Source organism: Bubalus kerabau, chromosome 7 (assembly GCF_029407905.1).
Source record: "Bubalus kerabau isolate K-KA32 ecotype Philippines breed swamp buffalo chromosome 7, PCC_UOA_SB_1v2, whole genome shotgun sequence".
NCBI lineage: Eukaryota > Metazoa > Chordata > Mammalia > Artiodactyla > Bovidae > Bubalus > Bubalus kerabau.
The window spans coordinates 31,499,908-31,517,919 of NC_073630.1; the positions used below are offsets into that span (position 1 = coordinate 31,499,908).

General features: G+C 41.7%; 1 long non-coding RNA gene across 1 annotated transcript in view; it reads left to right on the plus strand.

Annotated features, from left to right (window-relative positions):
* The first annotated feature begins 11,211 nt into the window (after positions 1–11,211).
* LOC129657178 (uncharacterized) overlaps positions 11,212–18,012 on the plus strand; it is a 92,327-nt gene continuing 85,526 nt past the window's right edge. Inside the window, exon 1 of the long non-coding RNA XR_008716583.1 lies at positions 11,212–11,276. This is a non-coding gene — a long non-coding RNA (uncharacterized LOC129657178). The remainder of the gene's footprint in view (positions 11,277–18,012) is intronic.

Sequence of the window (18,012 nt, forward strand, 5' to 3'; positions counted from 1 at the left end):
TTCAAGAGTTTCTTAAAATGAATAACCTGAAAAAGGGAAATAAAACTTTCCACAGGATGCATGCCTCTGGGGCTTATTTTGAATAGAAATTCTTTATTAGCAGCTACTTGAGAAAGTATATAAAGTGTGCAAACTAGGTATTCATGTTTATTTGAATCCTTTTTTTCTTCAAAGATTTTAAAATGTCTTTTTTCTTTTATATTTATTCTGACTCACTGCTAATGTTATGAATAATTTAAGTCCTGGTAAAGCGCTAATTCCAGAGTGAGAAGGTAACTTGTAAAGAGCTGGGGCTTAGAGGTAGTTAGCTGATTAAATGTCAGTACAAAGTGGTGGCGAGTGAATGATCTTCAGGTCACCTCTGTGGAAATGTCCTACTGATGTGGACAAAACCACTGTTCTCCCTGCCAGCAAACTGGTAGGGACAGGGTTGCTCATCTGGGCTTTGGGGACCTGGGGCTGGGTGTGTGGGAGTGACTGTCCCAAAGTCGCAGGCCATGATGCCGTGGGACCCTGGGGTCAAGGGCGGAACAGGAAGTAAAGAACTGGTAAACTGGTAAAGCCGTCATGTAAGGGAGCTGGCAGAGAATGAAAACGCAGAGCTGCAGAGAATTGATGGGTGTGGATCCGACAACAGCAAAACTGAATAAACAAGTTTGAAAGGTCGGGGCTTGAAAAAAGTTTTTAGAGGCTGTGATTGTGGCTGAGCCTGCTTCAGGTAGTCAAGCAGGAGTGCTGGACTGCAAGGTGCCAACAAGCTTCCTCAAGCCTTCCTCTCTCTGTTGATTAGTCAAAAACACTTGGAAAGAAGGATGCGAATAGTCAATTAGGTGGCTACTCCCTGCTTCGAATCTGCAGCGCCCTTCATTGATAGACACACGCTTGCCTTGGGAGCAACTTTCTTTCAATATAGCCAAAGCAAATGTTTTGAAATAAGAGTGAAAATAGAGACTGTGAAAGATTTCACATTCAAATGCTAAAATTTGTGACTTTTATGAGTCCCCCATCTCCTCTCCAAGCTACTACATGCCTTTTTAAATCTTGCTCTGGAAGAAGAAGAGCCTGCAGTTTGGGGGTCCCTGATTCTCTCTAGTTAGGAGAGACGTGCAACCAGAGAAGCAAGGCTAGGGACTGTCAAAGCAAGCATGGCAGCAACTGTGACCACAATGACCCCTGTGCACGCTGCCAAGGCCAAAGTCACTGTTAGAACTAGGGCCTCATCCGAGGAATCTATCTTTGCTTTTTAAAAATGTGTATGTGTTTCAGCTCAGGGCATTTGATTTCAGAACAGAAATAGATTGATGTGAAGCTAAAATGGTAAACACTGTAGTAATGTGGTAAATCAGCTGAACTTTATTTCATCCCTTTGGAGTCATTTTGATGCCTAAACGGATGCAGGGGTGACATTCCAAATGCTCAGCAGAGTCTATGACGTGGGCACGGCTGTCAGAAGAGATTGCTGCTTGCGTCAGCAGGGCCCAGGGGCTCCCTGCTCTCCTGGCACTACCTCTGCAGGATGAAGATGGGGTGGGCAGGAGGGCTGGGGGCAGTGTCAGAGGTGCCCAGGGCAGGGAGATGACACTGTCGGGGCTCAGAGCGTCAACTGTTTACCAATCAATGTAGAAGTATTTCCAATTTGTATCAACAGGTTGGCTTTGCAGGCTGAGTATTAATTCTTCCTCTTGGAGGTGGCTTGCTGGCTTGTTTTCAGCTTGTGTCATTTTAATGACCTCCCTTGGCTCTTCAGGGGCTTCCCTTGTGGCTCAGCTGGTAAAGAATCTGCCTGCAATACGGGAGACCTGGGTTTGATCCCTGGGTTTGGAAGATCCCCTGGAGAAGGGAAAGGCTACCTACTCCAGTATTCTGGCCTGGAGAATTTCATGGACTATATAGCCCATGGGGTCACAAAGAGTCAGATGTGACTGAGCGATTTTCATTTTCACTTCCACTTTGGCTCTTCAGAATTGCCCTCATCTGGACTGGTTATGCCCCCATTGCCACAACTCGGGTTGTTTTTGTCGGCTTACGAATAGTGTTTCTTAATTTATTCTATGATTTTGGGATTGGTCAGGTTGACGCCTTGTAGTTAGTTGTAGAGAGGGTTGAAAAGCTAACATATCCAAAATGTTTTGAGATCTTCAGATGGTCATTTGGAACCAAATGTAAAGGGAAACTTTTCAAATTCGGATTCTTCTCACAAAGTCTAGCTCCCCACAGAGTGACTTTTGTGAGGAGCTGAGAGAGTGCTAACTGCCAACATGTGTTTCTGTTGAAATGTATTTGCTAATGTAAACAACTTATGCCTGCCTGTGACACCCAGGACCATCACGTGAGGCTTACATGCTCCTTGGAGAATGCTGCTCTCTCACAGAGATTAATACATGTAAATCTGTAACTCATATTTCTGTGCTTACATGTGTCTCATGCAATTAAAGCAAAAGACAACTTTGTTCATGAGGCCAGCACTCAGAAAACTTTAACATTTGATGGTTAGAAACAGAAGGGAAAAAAAATCCATGAAAAATAGGGGGAAAATTCGGAAAAGATGAATTAAATGATAAGGGTAATTTCTGATTCTTTTATTTTGAATCTATTTACTGTGACATTATTTTTTTAATGTAAAATTTGTTTTTCAAGGAGTAGCTTTGCTAATGCTAGGGAATGAAATGGCTTAGAAGCTCTTTTATTTTTTAATTTATTTTAATTAGGGGATAATTACTTAGCAATATTGTGATGTTTTTGCCATACATCAACATGAATCTGCCACAGTGAGTACATGTGTTCTGCCCCATCCTGAACCCCCCACCCACCTCCCCACCTCCACCCCACCACTCTAGGTTGTCCCAGAGCACTGGCTTTGGGTGCCCTGCTTCATCCATCGAACTCGAACTGATCGTCTATTTTACATATGGTAATGTATATGTTTCAAGGCTATTCTCTCTAATCATCCCACCCTTGCCTTCTCCCACTGAGTCCAAAAGTCTGTTCTAGGAGCTCTTTTAGATGCTTAACTAGATACATCTTAACTCTTGGACTAACAGAATGTTCTTAGGCAATGGTTCTCAAACTCCAGCGTTTGCCAGAATCACCGGGGAGCTTCCTAAGACACGGCTTGCTCGGCTTCCTTCACTGGGCTTTTGCTTTAGTAGATCTGGGGTAGGGTCTGAGGCTCTACATCTCTAACTAGTTCCTAGATAATGAGGTTGCTGCTGGTCTCCAGGACTGCACTTTGAGAACCAGTGAAAGGCAGAGGTTATCAAGCTCGATGCACAGCCGAATGACCTGGAAAGCTTTGAACCAAAGCTCAAGTTGGAGCTCCATTCCCAGGCCTTCTGATTTGATTAGTTTGGGGCGTGTCCTAGGGAAATGGTAATGTTTAGAAACTCTTCGGGGATGATAATGTTCAGCTGGTGCTGGAAACCACAGCCTAAAGATTAATCACTAGCATGCGGTTTGTTACTGGATGATTTTGCCAGAATATTCAATGATTTTGAATCTAGGAGTAATATTTGCACTCTACACATAACCAGCTAAACTTTTTTTTTTTTTGAAGCAACTATAAAATTTGGTGGAAGCCAAATTTATTTTCAAAATGTGTTACACTCACATCACAATTAGCAGCTCCTTTCAAATAATGACAGTTCCTTCTGAATTCAGGTGTGAGGAGAAGGGTTGAGCCTGGGGTCTTACTCCCTTTTGCTTACATCACCCCCTTCCGCCCCACCCTCATCTCCAGTTTCTGAGCTGCCTTCTATTTTTTCAACCTTTTGTTCAAAGGTCAGTAGGCGGACTGCTGGAGCTGTCCTCCAGATAGTAGGTGGTGTAACTAGGAAAAGCAAGAATGGCCACAAAGGAACTCGCAGGCACCCCCTAGGGGTGGGGGTGATTTATTTACGGGGCAGTGGTGTGGGAGTCAAATGACAAAGTTGAGATTCTTACCACTGTCTCAGCCTAATGGATCTGTGATCATTGGAAGATCATTTAATCCTATTAAACTTCACTTTTCTTAATTATAAAATAGGGAGAACATCTATCTCTTGTGAGTTTGTTTCAAGGATTAAATAAAATGGTAGGGACAGGACCTTGATCTCCTTGGCCACTGACACCAAAGCTGCTAAGATAATGCCTTCACATAGAAGGCACTTGATGAGTGGTGATCATATTAAAACAAACTTCTTAAAGTACAAAGTACTAAATAAAAAGAATTACCCTGAGGGAACATACTTTCTAGCCTCAAGCTCTCTGTTTTCCTTTGCTCTTTGGCCTACATCCTCTTTGGCCTGGATTCAGCTTTACAGGCATTGAGTGTTTACAGTCAGATGATGGAAGCAACAGTTGATATGAATGCATTCTTTCTTGTTGGAGTAAACATCTGATTATTATCACATTTCATTTCTCAAATATTCTTTCAATAAAGAGTACAAAATATAGCCTGTTGACACTGTTCCTTTTCCAGAACTTCAGAGGTAATTCTTTCTTTGGTTAGGAAAGAGTTGTTAGCTGAAGTTAGGAATGGAAGTTCTGGGTTTTATTTATTCCTAACAGTACTGTAGTACCTCATGCTTTATAAATAACCTTTATTAACTTAACATTGGCACGCCTCAGGTTACCAGTGATAATTATGCCAAAATACATCTTTCTCTCTTCTAATAACAATTTTTCTGTTTTGTTATACACAAGGGCGGATAGAGTAGGATCAATCTGATCAAACGAGTTAGGGTAGGAGTAGAGATGTCTCATTTGTTGAATTACGTGATTGTAAGAATGGAAGTGAGCTGGATTCGGTTGTCAGGGCAGCAGCCTTCGTGTGCTCAGCAAAGGACATCATTGACTATTTCGGTTGAACAAGTTTTACCACGGCATATAAAGTTCCTTGGTTAATGAAAACTTGTATAATATTATCAGAGCCAAGAAGATAGATGTGTGCATACATGTAAAATTTAGGAGAAAAAATCCTACTTATAATCTTACTTTATAAATTATTTCATAAGGCAGGTTATGTGTTGATGCCTTTGTGCAAAGCTGACATGTAGATTCCACCTCTTTACTTTTTCTAAGTAGTCAATATTAAATGAGAAATTATTACATCATAGTTACTTATAATTTTTACACAAAGTAGTTTTGAAAAGATAGAACGTTTCTATTATCATATAGGTAAATGCTATGACATGATATTTTCTTGTATTGGTACAAACAAACTCCTCCAAAAACAACTTGGAAAGGAAATCCAAGATTTTACAAAACAATTAGAAATTTCTAGCTTTCCCAAAGCAGGAAATCTCAGAGAAAGCTCCTTTCCCCTACCCTCAAGCCCCTCCACCCCCTCCTTCACCCAGTCTGGATTTCACAGGCAACAGCTTTTTTTTTTTTTTTTTTTTTTGCAGTTGTAAAGTTAGCCTTCAAATATAAACGGAGGTCCTGGGCTCCATTACTGTTTCTGGCCAGAAAACTAGAGTCAGTGTTATCTCTAAGTTTGTGAAATTCAGAAAAAAACAGCTCTGTGGTGGCAGGGCTAGAATTTTATAGCCCGGGTAAGGAATGCCATTGAAGTTGTCAGACTCATAAACTTAAAATGTTTAGATCTTTTGGAGGGAGGGAGCATGGTGTGATGGTGGAAGTAAGGAACGCCAAATGTACAGGACAATGTTTTATTCCTAAGACTCTCGAACATTTTTACACCTTAAGATCGTGTCTTCCAGCCTCAGTTTCTCCACTCACAAAATGAAATAATTATGAGAAATTAACATACCTTTGCTTAAGGTCTTAAGGTCTCAGATTAGATGCTACTTTCTCTTTGGACGCCACCTTCTTTGAACCTCTGATTTTTGGTTTGCTGCCTAATTTTTGAAAACCCAACCCCTGACATCCCTCCTTAAACTCAGAGATTGCTTACCACACGATTCCATGTTTGCTTTTTTACTTCTTTCCCTATTCCACCTCGTCAACAACACAACCATCCCCCATCCCCTCAGATTATAAACTCTGATCTAAAACTGAATTCTCACTGCTATCACTGCAATGCCTAACCCTGTGTCTAGACAGTGGGATACCCAGTGAATGTTTATTCACAGAATAAGGGGAAGAAAGGACAGATATTCTTCTTAGTGCCCAAGGACAAGTCTAATGATGTAATTGTTACAAGATTAAACAAATTCTTTTTTTGCATGTGTATGTTTGTGTGGGTGGCAAGTGAAACAGTCCTATTAGCATGGCTCCAGAAGAAAAGAGAAGGTCATGTTGGTGAATGGTGCTTAACAGCCAAAATGATTCATGGAGGTATGTATGCTTGGCACACACTTGCTGCTGGCATGATGGGCAGGGCACAGCTGCTGTGGGAAACTTTCTCCCTGCTGGATGGACAGGCCCTACTCATGAAAGGAGGGAAACTCTCTTCTGTTCTACATTCATACAGAAACACACTATATGGCATGAAGGGATTGAACAACTTGGGCTACTTTAAGTTAGCTGAGTTAGCCAGTCAATAATGCTAATGTTTATTGAGCATTTATTATGCACAGGTGCCAAGTTGCTTCAGTGGTGTCCAACTCTCTGCAGTCTTATGGACTGTAGCTCGATTCTCCAGACAAGAATACTAGAGTGGGTTGCCATGCGCTCCCGCAGGGGATCTTCCCAACCCAGGGATTGAACCTACGCCTCCTGCATTGGCAAGTGGGTTCTTTACCACTTGTGCCACCTGGGCTTCATTATATCCAGATACTTTACTAGGCACTTACATGATTAATTCAACTAACCCTCAGGACAGAGATTATTATGATGTCTCTTTTAGAGATTTTTTTAAGACACAAAGAGCTGATGTAAATTGCCTAAGTTCATCTAACCAGAAAATGCAAGAGGCAGGCTTCAAACTCAGATGGTCAGTCTCTGAAAGTGTGGTATCTTCTTGCAGTCCCAACTCTGGGGAACAGGGCTCTCAGCTTAGAGGCTAGGAGGGCCAGTTGTTCTATCAATCAACCAACCAAGCAGTCAGCCTCGGACTACATCCTGGTGCTGGCAGAATTATCAAAACAATGCGCGTCAAGCCCCTGCCCTAACAGCTTTGTGGTTATGTAATTCAGGAGCATTCTTAGAAAACATTTCAAGACAGGGTGTAATTATGTGCATATTTGCATGGTGTGAGGGGAATCTTCTTGCCCAGATACTGAGAATCACTGCTGCCCTTCTAGGGGTGAGTTCTGAGGGAAAAGCATTCTTTGACCTACACACATCCCTCATCTGAAACAAGCTGAATTGTGACCACCTAAGGCATCCCTTCTGCTCCTTTGAGGAAAAGGGCGCTGGCAGGACTGGCTTGATTATTCCTGAGGCAGAGGAGGGTGCTTTATGTGACGAGAAGGATCAAAATGATAATAATGACAACAGAGAAAACTAGCATTTATTGAACACGTGTGTGTCATGCGCTGCTCTAATATGTATCTACTCACTCACAGTCCTTGTAGGTACTGCTATTATTTATATTTTGCAAATGACCCAACTGTGGCACACACAGAGAAAGCGATTTTGGTATTACAAGGCAAAGTCTCAACTTATATTTGTTTTGCCTTAGCAGTCATATAGTTCTTACTGTGTGCCAGAGACTGTTTCAAACACTTCACATATATTAACACAGTCAGAGACTGTTTCAAGCCCTTCATATATATTAACACATTTAATCCTCCTGAGACACCTATTTCACACAAAAGGAAACTGAGGCAGAGGGTGATTAAGTCGTTTTGTTGAAAACACTCAACCTAGTGATCCTTTTTTTTAAACCTTTTTTTAAAAATTAACTTTTATAGGAGTATAGTTGCTTTATAACTTTGAGTTAGTTTCTACTGTACAGTAAAATGAATCAGCTATACGTGTACATTTATCCCCTCTTTTTTGGATTTTTTTTCTCATTTAGGTCACCACAGAGCATTAAGTAGAGTTCCCTGTGCTATAAAGTAAGTTCTTATTAATTACTTATTTTATATGCAGTACCAATAGTGCATACGTGTCAATCACAATCTCCCAATTCATCCGACCCCCTCTCTCCCCCTTGGCGTCCATGTGTTTTTTCTCTACCTCTGTGCCTTTATTTCTGTTTTGCAAATACACAACCTAGTTGTTCTAACCATCAGCCTGATTGATGTAAAAACCTGATCTTGTGACCATTATTCTCTTCAGCCTCTGCTGTATTTTCTTTCATGACTTCCCAAGACTGCCTGGGTTTTCTGATCTGAAGAACGACATCAACAGTAACACCTATCTTATAGGATTAAATGTGATGGCTTATGAGAAGCTTTAGCACTGGGCCCAGCACATTGGAAAAGTTCAATACATGTGAATTTAGAATGTGACCAGACTTTATACATTTTTATTTACTTTGGAATTAGAACGAGATTCCAGCATTTTTCTCTTATTAGCTGGGTAGCTTGGACAATGTACTGAACTTGTCTATACCTCAGTGTCCTCTTCTGCAGAATGGAGGAGATCATTTTATTTAATTTGTTATCCCAGAGATTGTTGTGAAGATGAAATGAGACAATCTTATTTAAAGGGCAGAGCTCTGTGGCAAGTGCTCAATTAGTGTTTGCATCTTATTAGGAGAAGGAAGGGGATGGAGCCAGGAGGGACACAAAGAATGTTTACTGTGGAGACTTCATGGCATCGTTAAATATGGGTGACTCAGTGTCAGGCCCCTGAGTGGGGTCAAGAGAACTGTTTGTCAGGAAGACCTGATCTGCCATCATCTTCTCAGGACACTGGGAAGCCTATGTGCAGGATCCTAAGCCACGCAGCCCTGGGTTCGAGTCTGCTTTGTGTGGCTCTGGCAAGTGATTTAATTGCTGTAAGCCTCCGATTCCTCATCTATGCAATGGGGATAATATCACTGCCCTCATGGAGTTGTCAGAAGGATTAACTGAGATATTGTATGTAATTTACTTGGCACAGTGCCTGGCAAATAATCAACTCCCTGTAAAGGTAACTATCAGCGCTACTAAAAGTTGTCATGGAGGGTGAAAAAACACAGCCTCATGACTTACACAATCGTGTAATCATTTCTGACTAATACGTGACTGCTCCCATGCTCCTAAGGACTTTTATTACGCGGTTAGGCCATTGGCTGTCCCTGCTACAAGTTTGGCCTTGTAGTCATAGTCAGGGGAATTTTAGAACTGGGAAAATAATGGGTAGAGTAGAAGAAAATTATAGAGATTGCTTGATTTGATTGTTTGCTTTAATAAATCAGAAAAGTGAGTTCATAGCTTTTAAGGGACATGTTCAAGATCAGAATGCTTTTCGGTCAGTAAGACCAGAACCTGTGTCTTCTGATCTCATACCTAAAAATCTCATTGAAGTTATCAAACCACCTTAAAGTTGCAAGTCACCTCAATTTTATATCGCTGTGGTAAGAGGTGCCAAATGCAGCTGTAATCTCTTTAAAAGGGTTAGGATGGCGAGTGAGGCATTGAGGAGAATCTGATTTCCTGAGTTTTTGTTTATTGAGGACTTATGATCCCACAAATGAAAATTTTATGTGTATGGTTAGGACAAATGTAGAGACCTCACTCAGGATATGTAAGACATCATTAACAGCAAACAATCAGAAACAAACAAAACCCCCCAGAGTCAACCAAAAACCATTTCAAAATAGCAGGAGATTCTCTTAGATTTGAATGCTGTTTTTACCAATCTCAAGAAAAAAGTTATACATTACCAAATGAACTATATCACTTGAAATTAGATAATGATTGTTTCTACATGGGAAATCTATGTCTTGCTTTCAATTTTTTTTTAATTCATAGAAAGTTTTATCAATTAGATAAGTTGATTCTTTCTGTGTTTAAAATAATTCAGAAATAGAGAATTGAGCAGATGATATATTAATTTATCTGGATTGAGTAGGTGTCATCTATGAGATGGGGCTTCCCAGGTTGCACTAGAGGTAAAGAACCTGCCAGCCAACGCAGGAGACACAGGTTCGATCCCTGGGTCAGGAAGATCCCTTGGAGGAGGTCACGGCAACCCACTCCAGTATTCTTGCCTGGAGAATCCCATGGACAGAGGAGCCCACTGGTGGGCTACAGTCCATAGAGTCGCAGAGTCAGACGCGACTGAAGTGACTAAGCACACTTGCATACATCTATGAGATAATTGCTAAGTCTAAAATTCGTTTTACTTTTTGAAATAAATATTTTTTTCACCAGTATTACTAATATTTCATCTATAGAGAAATCACATGGTATCTTGTACAGTAAAAGGAAGAATAATAAAATAGATAAGAAAAAGCCATGCAGCCATGCTCTCATGCAATGTCATTTAGAGTAATCCTTTATAGTTTAAATACCATGATTGTTTAGCTGAATGGTATGTGCCATTAACTGAAGAGCTTAACAGCATACAAATGAATTTTTCTCTCAAATAAGAGAAAAGTAGCTGTCCTCAGTAGAGTGTGCACCCTCAAAGTACCATCAGGGCCCAGACCCTATCATCCTGCCTTATCCTCTGTCCAGAGTCTGGCATCTGTTCATTAAAATCGGTTTCTCTTTTTCCATGGTCATAGAATTGCAGCTGAGATGTGGCTTTCTGGGTAGAGGCTGAATTTCCTGGTCTCTCTTGTGGCTGGACGTGGTCATGTGATGTAGCTCTTGCCAGTGAAAAGGGAGAAGCTATCCCCCCAGCGACCTAAGAGGGAGACTCTGATTCTGACCGTCCACCTTTCTCCCTTCCGGCTTTGTCTGGATGGGGATAGCTAGAGTGACTTTGGAAGCCACACAACAAAGATTACAGAGTCACCGTGAGCCCAAATCCTTGGCTGATTGGAGCAAAATAGCCCATCGACAAAGCCTTCACCTCAATCCATTACACAAGAGAGAAGTAATCTGCCTTCTAAGTCACCAAGTTTGGATTTTCTTTGTTGCAGCTTCTTAACCTCTCTCAGGGCCACCTTGTGGTCCAAGGTGGCTGCTTGGGTCATCTGTGTGTGGCAGTTCCAGTCGTTGCTAGGTAGGAAGAGGGAAGGCAGGATGACAAACCTGTCCCATCTTAGTCAGGTCCTTTCTGCAGGTTTCCACTTAGCCACTCACCAGGCAGAACTTTGCCCCTTGGTCATACCTAGTTGAAAGGATGCTGGGAAACATAATCTTTATTTGCTGGGGGTGGGGAGCAGGGGTGGGGAGGGGAGGGGGGAAATACGCCAGGTGAAAATCAGAGTTGTATTCTGAAGAAGGATATTGAGGATAAACAGCTTCCATTTTCTGCCACAGATGCATTTTTCATCTTCCAGTGAAAAGGTAGACTCTAATCACCCCACTGATCAGATGGCCTTAATTATTTGACTCTGGAAATTATCAATGAGCAATGTAATTATTCCGATTAGAAATTATGCTCTTCATAGTGATCGCTTGCTCTGTGTGAGGGTATGTGCGTGTGTGAGAGTATAAGCATTTGTGGGAAGAGAGATGGTGGGGTTTGGCAGTGGTAATAAAGCTGACAAGGCCCGTGCTCTCGCATGATGCTTTTTGTTCGCAGAGAAAATTACAGTTCCTCCAGGACTCAGAGAATGTCATCTTTCTCCCAGAGCTGGAGATGTTACAGATGCTACAGCTTACCCTTGGGACTTGGCCTGCCAAAGGGATCTTACTCAGTTGATGAAATATGTTTCTGGATGGCTGTTTGTAGTGTGTTACATTGTAGAGCAGTCGCTCTCTTCTTTTGCAATTTATATTGTTAAGCCCTCAAACAAACTCAGTGTAGGGATTTTCTAACTGGCTTCCAGACCCATATTTAATGTTGCCATATACAAGATGTTTGACAGTGCCCTTACAATGTAACATAGCTACTGGATGGTATGTATTCGTGCTCTGGACAGTGGCAAGAACCTCAAATTTCCCATCATGTAGGATGTCTTTCTTGGAATTGCTGTGAGTAATATTAATCCAAATAAATTCCTTGTATACATTCAGCCCAATTTTGATTAGAACTGGGTATGATTCATTTCAACCTCAGATTTAGTGTCCTCTCCCTTTATTACTATAGTGACAGCTTGAGATTGGTAAATGGAGAGAGAATTGAGAAATGTGCTCTTAACTGTTGCTTTCAAACTATCACTAAACAAGACAGTTTCATCATCTTTTCATATCTCCTAAGTATTAAAGTGGGAGAAGGCAATGGCACCCCACTCCAGTACTCTTGCCTGGAAAATCCTGTGGACAGAGGAGCCTGGTGGGCTGCAGTCCATGGGGTCGCTAAGAGTCGGACACGACTGAGCGACTTCACTCTCACTTTTCACTTTCATGCATTGGAGAAGGAAATGGCAACCCACTCCAGTGTTCTTGCCTGGAGAATCCCAGGGACAGGGGAGCCTGGTGGGCTACCATCTATGGGGTTGCCCAGAGTCGGACACGACTGAAGCGACTTAGCAGCAAGTATTAAAGTGACACACACTACTCTTAGTATGCCCAAGAGTGTGTGATTTCTCTAATGGGGGGCAGAGAACATTTCTGTTTCTCATGGAATGATATTTATTTATTAAAGGTAATGTTTCTTTTAATCACTAATTAGTTCTTAACACTTGTCTTAAGAGCAAGTGCTTGAAAAATATCAGTAATATATTCATGAGGCTAAGTCACTCTGGAAGAGTCTTCGTAAGCAAATTCTGAGCTTGCGGCTCCTATTGCTAGGATTGGCTGATGACTTAGTGGTTCAGAAATGGGGTTGCAGTTTTGGTGGAGCAAGAGCCTCATTATTACAGCAAAGTGTGAGAAAAGAGTTGTAGTTAAGTTGGGGGATGAAGGAGGAAGCTCTGTCAGAACTGACTCTTCAGGGCTGGATCTGTGGCCGAGAAAGCTGGCTGTCTTCCGACATCTGCTTTCCCTTGTTTCTGTAGTAGTAGCAGAACTTTTAGCTGGGCTTCCCTGGCAGCTAGGTGTGCATTGGTGATGGTGTTCTAGCCAGTAAGATATTAACAAGAGTGCTGTGTGCAACTTGGCGATTTATCCTTAAAGGGAGAGGCCACACCTTTTTCTCTTTCTCTCCCTGCTGGCTGCAGTGGGGTGGGGGGTCTGCAGGTGAAGCAGCTACAACTGAGCAACAGGCAAGAAGGAGCCAGGGTTCCTGGCACCAGGGACCTGTCACACCTGCTGGATCGCTGGGACTGGCAGTTGAGAGAAAAGTAAACATCCGTCTTGAGACACTGTTAGGTTAGGTCTGTCTACTACAAAATGCAGCCAATATACCAGGAATACAAGGAGTGTAGTCCTTCCACTGCTGCGCCCCCCACGCCTCATAGTCCAGTTCCAGGTTCAACCACTTTCAGTAGAGCTGAGCTTGCTTACTCCCTCCTTATTCCCACCAGAGACTTCCCCTGGGGTTGGCATCTCTTTCTGTCCAGTGGTGGGTGGTGTTGAGTCCTAGTCCACACCTGTATTTTCCTCCTGCTAACCAAGAGAAAGCCATCCCAGGTTTCTGGAGATGATGAGAAGATTTACAAGGCAAACATCTCTGGTCTCGAGTGGATTTCATAATCCCTTCCAAGACTGATATTTTCCTCCTCATAATCCCCTGAGTCTCTCTTAGTCTGTGGTAGAAAGTACTGACCTCCAGAACCTCTACTTTTTAACAAAGATGCTCTGCTCCTACTTTCGTTTTCCAAAGTTTATTCTTTCTCAGTGTGATATCTAGCACAGTAAAGAATCTACTCTAGTTATCACATGCGGGCATTGAAGACACAATGGAAAAAAGTTTAATGAGAAAAAAAAGACAGAAATTTTATTTGTATCACATGTACATGATGTGGTCACATCTACCTGATTGTTCTGACCACAAAGCCTGTTTCTGTACTGAAATTTCACTCTTTCTGTTTTTGCACACAGAGAAGTGCAAGAAGTTGTGTCTTGGTGGAAGGGGATTCAGGTCTCAGAAGACTGGAGAACTCATCTAGGCGGGCTGTTTACTGGTAGGACCCTCTGATTCTCAATTTTCCTGGTCAGATGGGACGTTAATATTTTCTGTGAGTGCCTCAGTATTCTCACTCTATGAGAAACCCATGGTGATAACATGGGTAAAAGGGCCTTGAAAATCATTAAATCCTATGTCACCGCGAGTTGGAACGAGTCTCCGTGAATTTGCTCTTGCTGGCCTCTGGTGGAGGTGTTTTGTTAATGCTCAACCACAGATGGGAACTTGGACTACATTTCCACAGACACTGTAAGCTCATCTCTCAATAATTCATACATGTTTATTCTCTTTCCTAGGTAATCTTCCACTTTCCCCATCCCCACCAGCAGGTGTCTAGACAATGTCTTCAAGCTACTTCTTAGTTTTGTCTATGGAAGAAGATCTTACAGATCCAGCTCTTCAAAAAGTGATAAACTTTAATCCAGTGGCACATCAGCATTATAGGCACTGATTTCTGGGGTTAAGTATAGTTACTGTCCTTTGAAGGCAAGCTTCTGTTTCCTTTGAAGAAAGCAGCTCGTGTTGGTCTGCTCCTCTGTGTCTGCATCCTTATTCCCTGCTTCCCTCTTTTACAGCACTGGTTACCTAGTACCGTCATTATGGGCTCACACTGAAGGGCAGCAGGTGTTAAGCTTTGTCTCTTGGTACTCAGTATCAGGTGGCTCAGCGGTAAAGAACCCACCTTCCAAGGCATCAGATGCAAGAGATGCAGTTTTGATCCCTGGGTCAGGAAGATCCCCTGGAAAAGGAAATGGCAAGCCACTCTAGTATTCTTGCCTGGGAAATCCCATAGACAGAGGAGCCTGGCGGGCCACAGTCCATGGGATTGCAAAGAGGCTAAAACGACTGAGTACCTGAGCACATACACACACTCAGTACTGTACCAGGAACACAGTAGTTTCTCATTCCATGGATATTGAATGAATAAAGGTAAATTGCTTAAGTATGTCAGGGGTGTAATAGGGGATGATGTTTGAATGTTTGGTGATTAAACGGCACTGAGTCAGTCTCACCTATATTGCTGCAATTGAGACCTTAGAAGTTTAGCATCATGGGAGAGGCATATGTGTTAGAGGAAAAAAGTAAATGAAATAAGTTGCTGTCCTTGGAGCAGAAAATATAGCATGGAGAACAGAGGTAAACGTCTGTGGAAAAGTAGTTTGGGAACTTGGAACGGGTCTGGTGTTGCCTCAAGCTTGCTGCTGCAGCTCTGGGAAATCTCTTGTTCAGAACCATACACTTCAGGCTCTGTAAATAAATCACTGAGAATTATTTATTCCTGCTGTGTCTGTAGGCCTTTTTTTTTTTTTTTTTTTGCCACCATATAGGAAGAGCAGACTCCTTTAGAAAAAGACATTCATATCTTTCTCAAATATTTTAACAAATGATCATCTCAGAAGAATTCATTTTTTTTTTTAACCAGACAAAACTTAGGATGCCTTATCTATTATAAGTTGCTTTGGGGATAATAATGTTGTGCTGTAACTTCCTTTATTTGATGATTCTTCCACGTAAGTCAAAGAAGAATGTTTAGGTGCCAAGTCATAAAAGAAAAACCCTTTCAAGCAGGGATCTCAGTGGGTACATGAAAGTGAACAACCAAGGGAAGCGTTCATTAAGGGTCATGTTCTAGTAGAATCAGAGAAAACTGGCTTTAATTCTTCTCTCCCCTCACCCAGTTCCACAGTGTCACCAGGTTGAAAAACACAGAGAAAGGGAGATTAATCATTAGTAAAAACACACCCTTTGGCCCATCCCCCGACCTTCTGAAATTTGAGTGAGTAAAAAATATGTTACATTTAATCAGAGTGGTTGATATTTTTCCATTAATGTACAACCCCCTTTTCCTTTCTCTGATGCCTTTTGAAGAGGGAAAAGGTAATTCTTTGACTCCAATCACATCTAGTCAACCTGTATCCTCTCTTTCCCTTCGCAATCTCTAGGGTGTATTTTGGAGGAGAATCGACCCCCACACACTGTTCAGGCATTCACTATATTCTTTACTTTTAGATACTATTGGCTTCAGAAACCAATCTCAATTATGACTCAGTTATGTTAGAAAGGACTGTACTATGGTTTAGATCTTTTTCAGGCTTCCTCCACAAACTTGCAAATGTAGGCTAAAGGATATGTTCTTTTTTTGTATTATTATTTTTTAAAATTTATTGGACAATAGTTGATTTACAATGTCAGTTAGTTTCTGCTTTGGACATTTTACTGTGCCATTTTTTTTTTAGTAGTTGATATCTAAATTGGCTAAAAGTTTCTTCATTCTAGTAAGGGTATTTAATTTGTTTTATCCCTCTCTCTGACTCGTTTCTTTGTTTCTTCCTTTCTACTTTCTTTTCTTCCTTCTTCCTTCATTTTCTCTCTTCTTTCTTTTCTTCCTCCATTGTTCTCCTCTCTTCAGATTCTCAGAACTTGTATTAGATGTTAGGAATTCAAAAACTGATAAGAAAAAAAAAATCCTACCTCTTAGGAAATGTGTAACTCTCCCTACATTGCTAATTCCCTGGCAGTGGGTGAGTGTCCTTGGGAGAGTGCAATAGTACCCGGGAAGGAAGACCAGAGAAAGCCTTACTGCCAGGGCTGGAGGTGGGAGGTTCCCTACAGAGGTAGAAGAACCTGAATCTGAAAGGAATTCTCTAGGAAGATTTTAAAAGGGTGAAATAGAAAAGATATTCCATGGAGAGGAAGCAGCAAACTCAAAGGTAAAAAAGAAAACGAGAAGTTTGGGAAAATGAAAATTGAAATAAACATGGAGGTTGGTGAGAGATGTGGGCCAGACGGTCTGGTAAGTTCTGCCAAGGAGTCTAGACTGTAAGCGTTTGGAGCCACTGATAACTTTTTGAAGTAGAGGGACCTGCCTGACTGGAGGGTTAAAGTTGAAGGGGAAAGGAAGAGAGGGGATAGAGTAAAACAGCAAAGGAATACTGTAATAGTCCAGGCAAACATTTACAAAGGCACAAAGGCAATGAGCAAAGGGGAAAACGAGGAGATGAACCTGCAGCACGTTTGCGGGCCACTGGACAGGGTGGGGGAGTGACGTGAAACTTGAGGGAGAGAGAGGAGTCTTCGCGTCTAGCCAGTTTTCTGTCTTGTAACCTGGCACTGTTCCTTGAGCTGGGTAACACCAGGGGTGGAAGTTTTGGGGGGAGGAAAGATGATGAATTCTTGGCACCAAGGCACCATTTTGCCAGTGGAAACTGATGTTAGGAAAATAAGGGAAGATAGTTAAATCAACGCAAAAATTCTGATTTGTTGGTGGGGAGGTCATTAGGTGGGAAAACCATACAGCCAAAAGTATCTTCATAGACTATGAGATGAGTAAGGGGCTCAGGGAAGGACAACAAATTCAGCGTTCAGGCAATGATAATCTAATTACAAAACTGACAAAAATTTCTGATACTGTTAAATGCTTCTGATACTGCAACTCAAAACTAATAGAAAAGAAACAACTGGAAATAACTCATCAGGAGCAGATTAGGAAAAGGAATTGTAAAAATGCATCTCTAGTCAGTGCTTTGTATCTGGGTGAAAGTATTCGTTAGGGATTAGAGTTAAAACAGCAACAGGATGAATTTTATTAATATATTTCAAAAATATTTTCAGAAGATAAGCAAGCTTTATGCCTTGAGTGCATGTGTGCATGCTAAGTCCCCTCAGTCGTGTCCAACTCTTTGCAACCTCATGGACTACAGCCCACCAGGCTCTTCCATCCATGGGATTCTCCAGACAAGAATACTGGAGTGGGATTCCATTTCCTTCTGTATTTTATGACCTACCTTCCCCAAATTAAATGAATTGTGCATTGCAAATCTCCTTTTTCTCTTGCCATTTCAACTACTAGAAAATGACTTGGTTCTATTGTCTTTAAACTTCATTTCAGGGGTAAAAAGAGCTCTTGATTTACAAAAGACTATGATTATTCAGAAAGAAATGGCAACCCACTCCAGTCTTCTCTCTTGGATAATCCCATGGACAGAAGGCCTTGGCAGGGCCAAGTCCATAGGGTCGCAGAGTCGGACACGACAGAAGCAACTTAGCACATGAGTACTGAAGATACAAAAA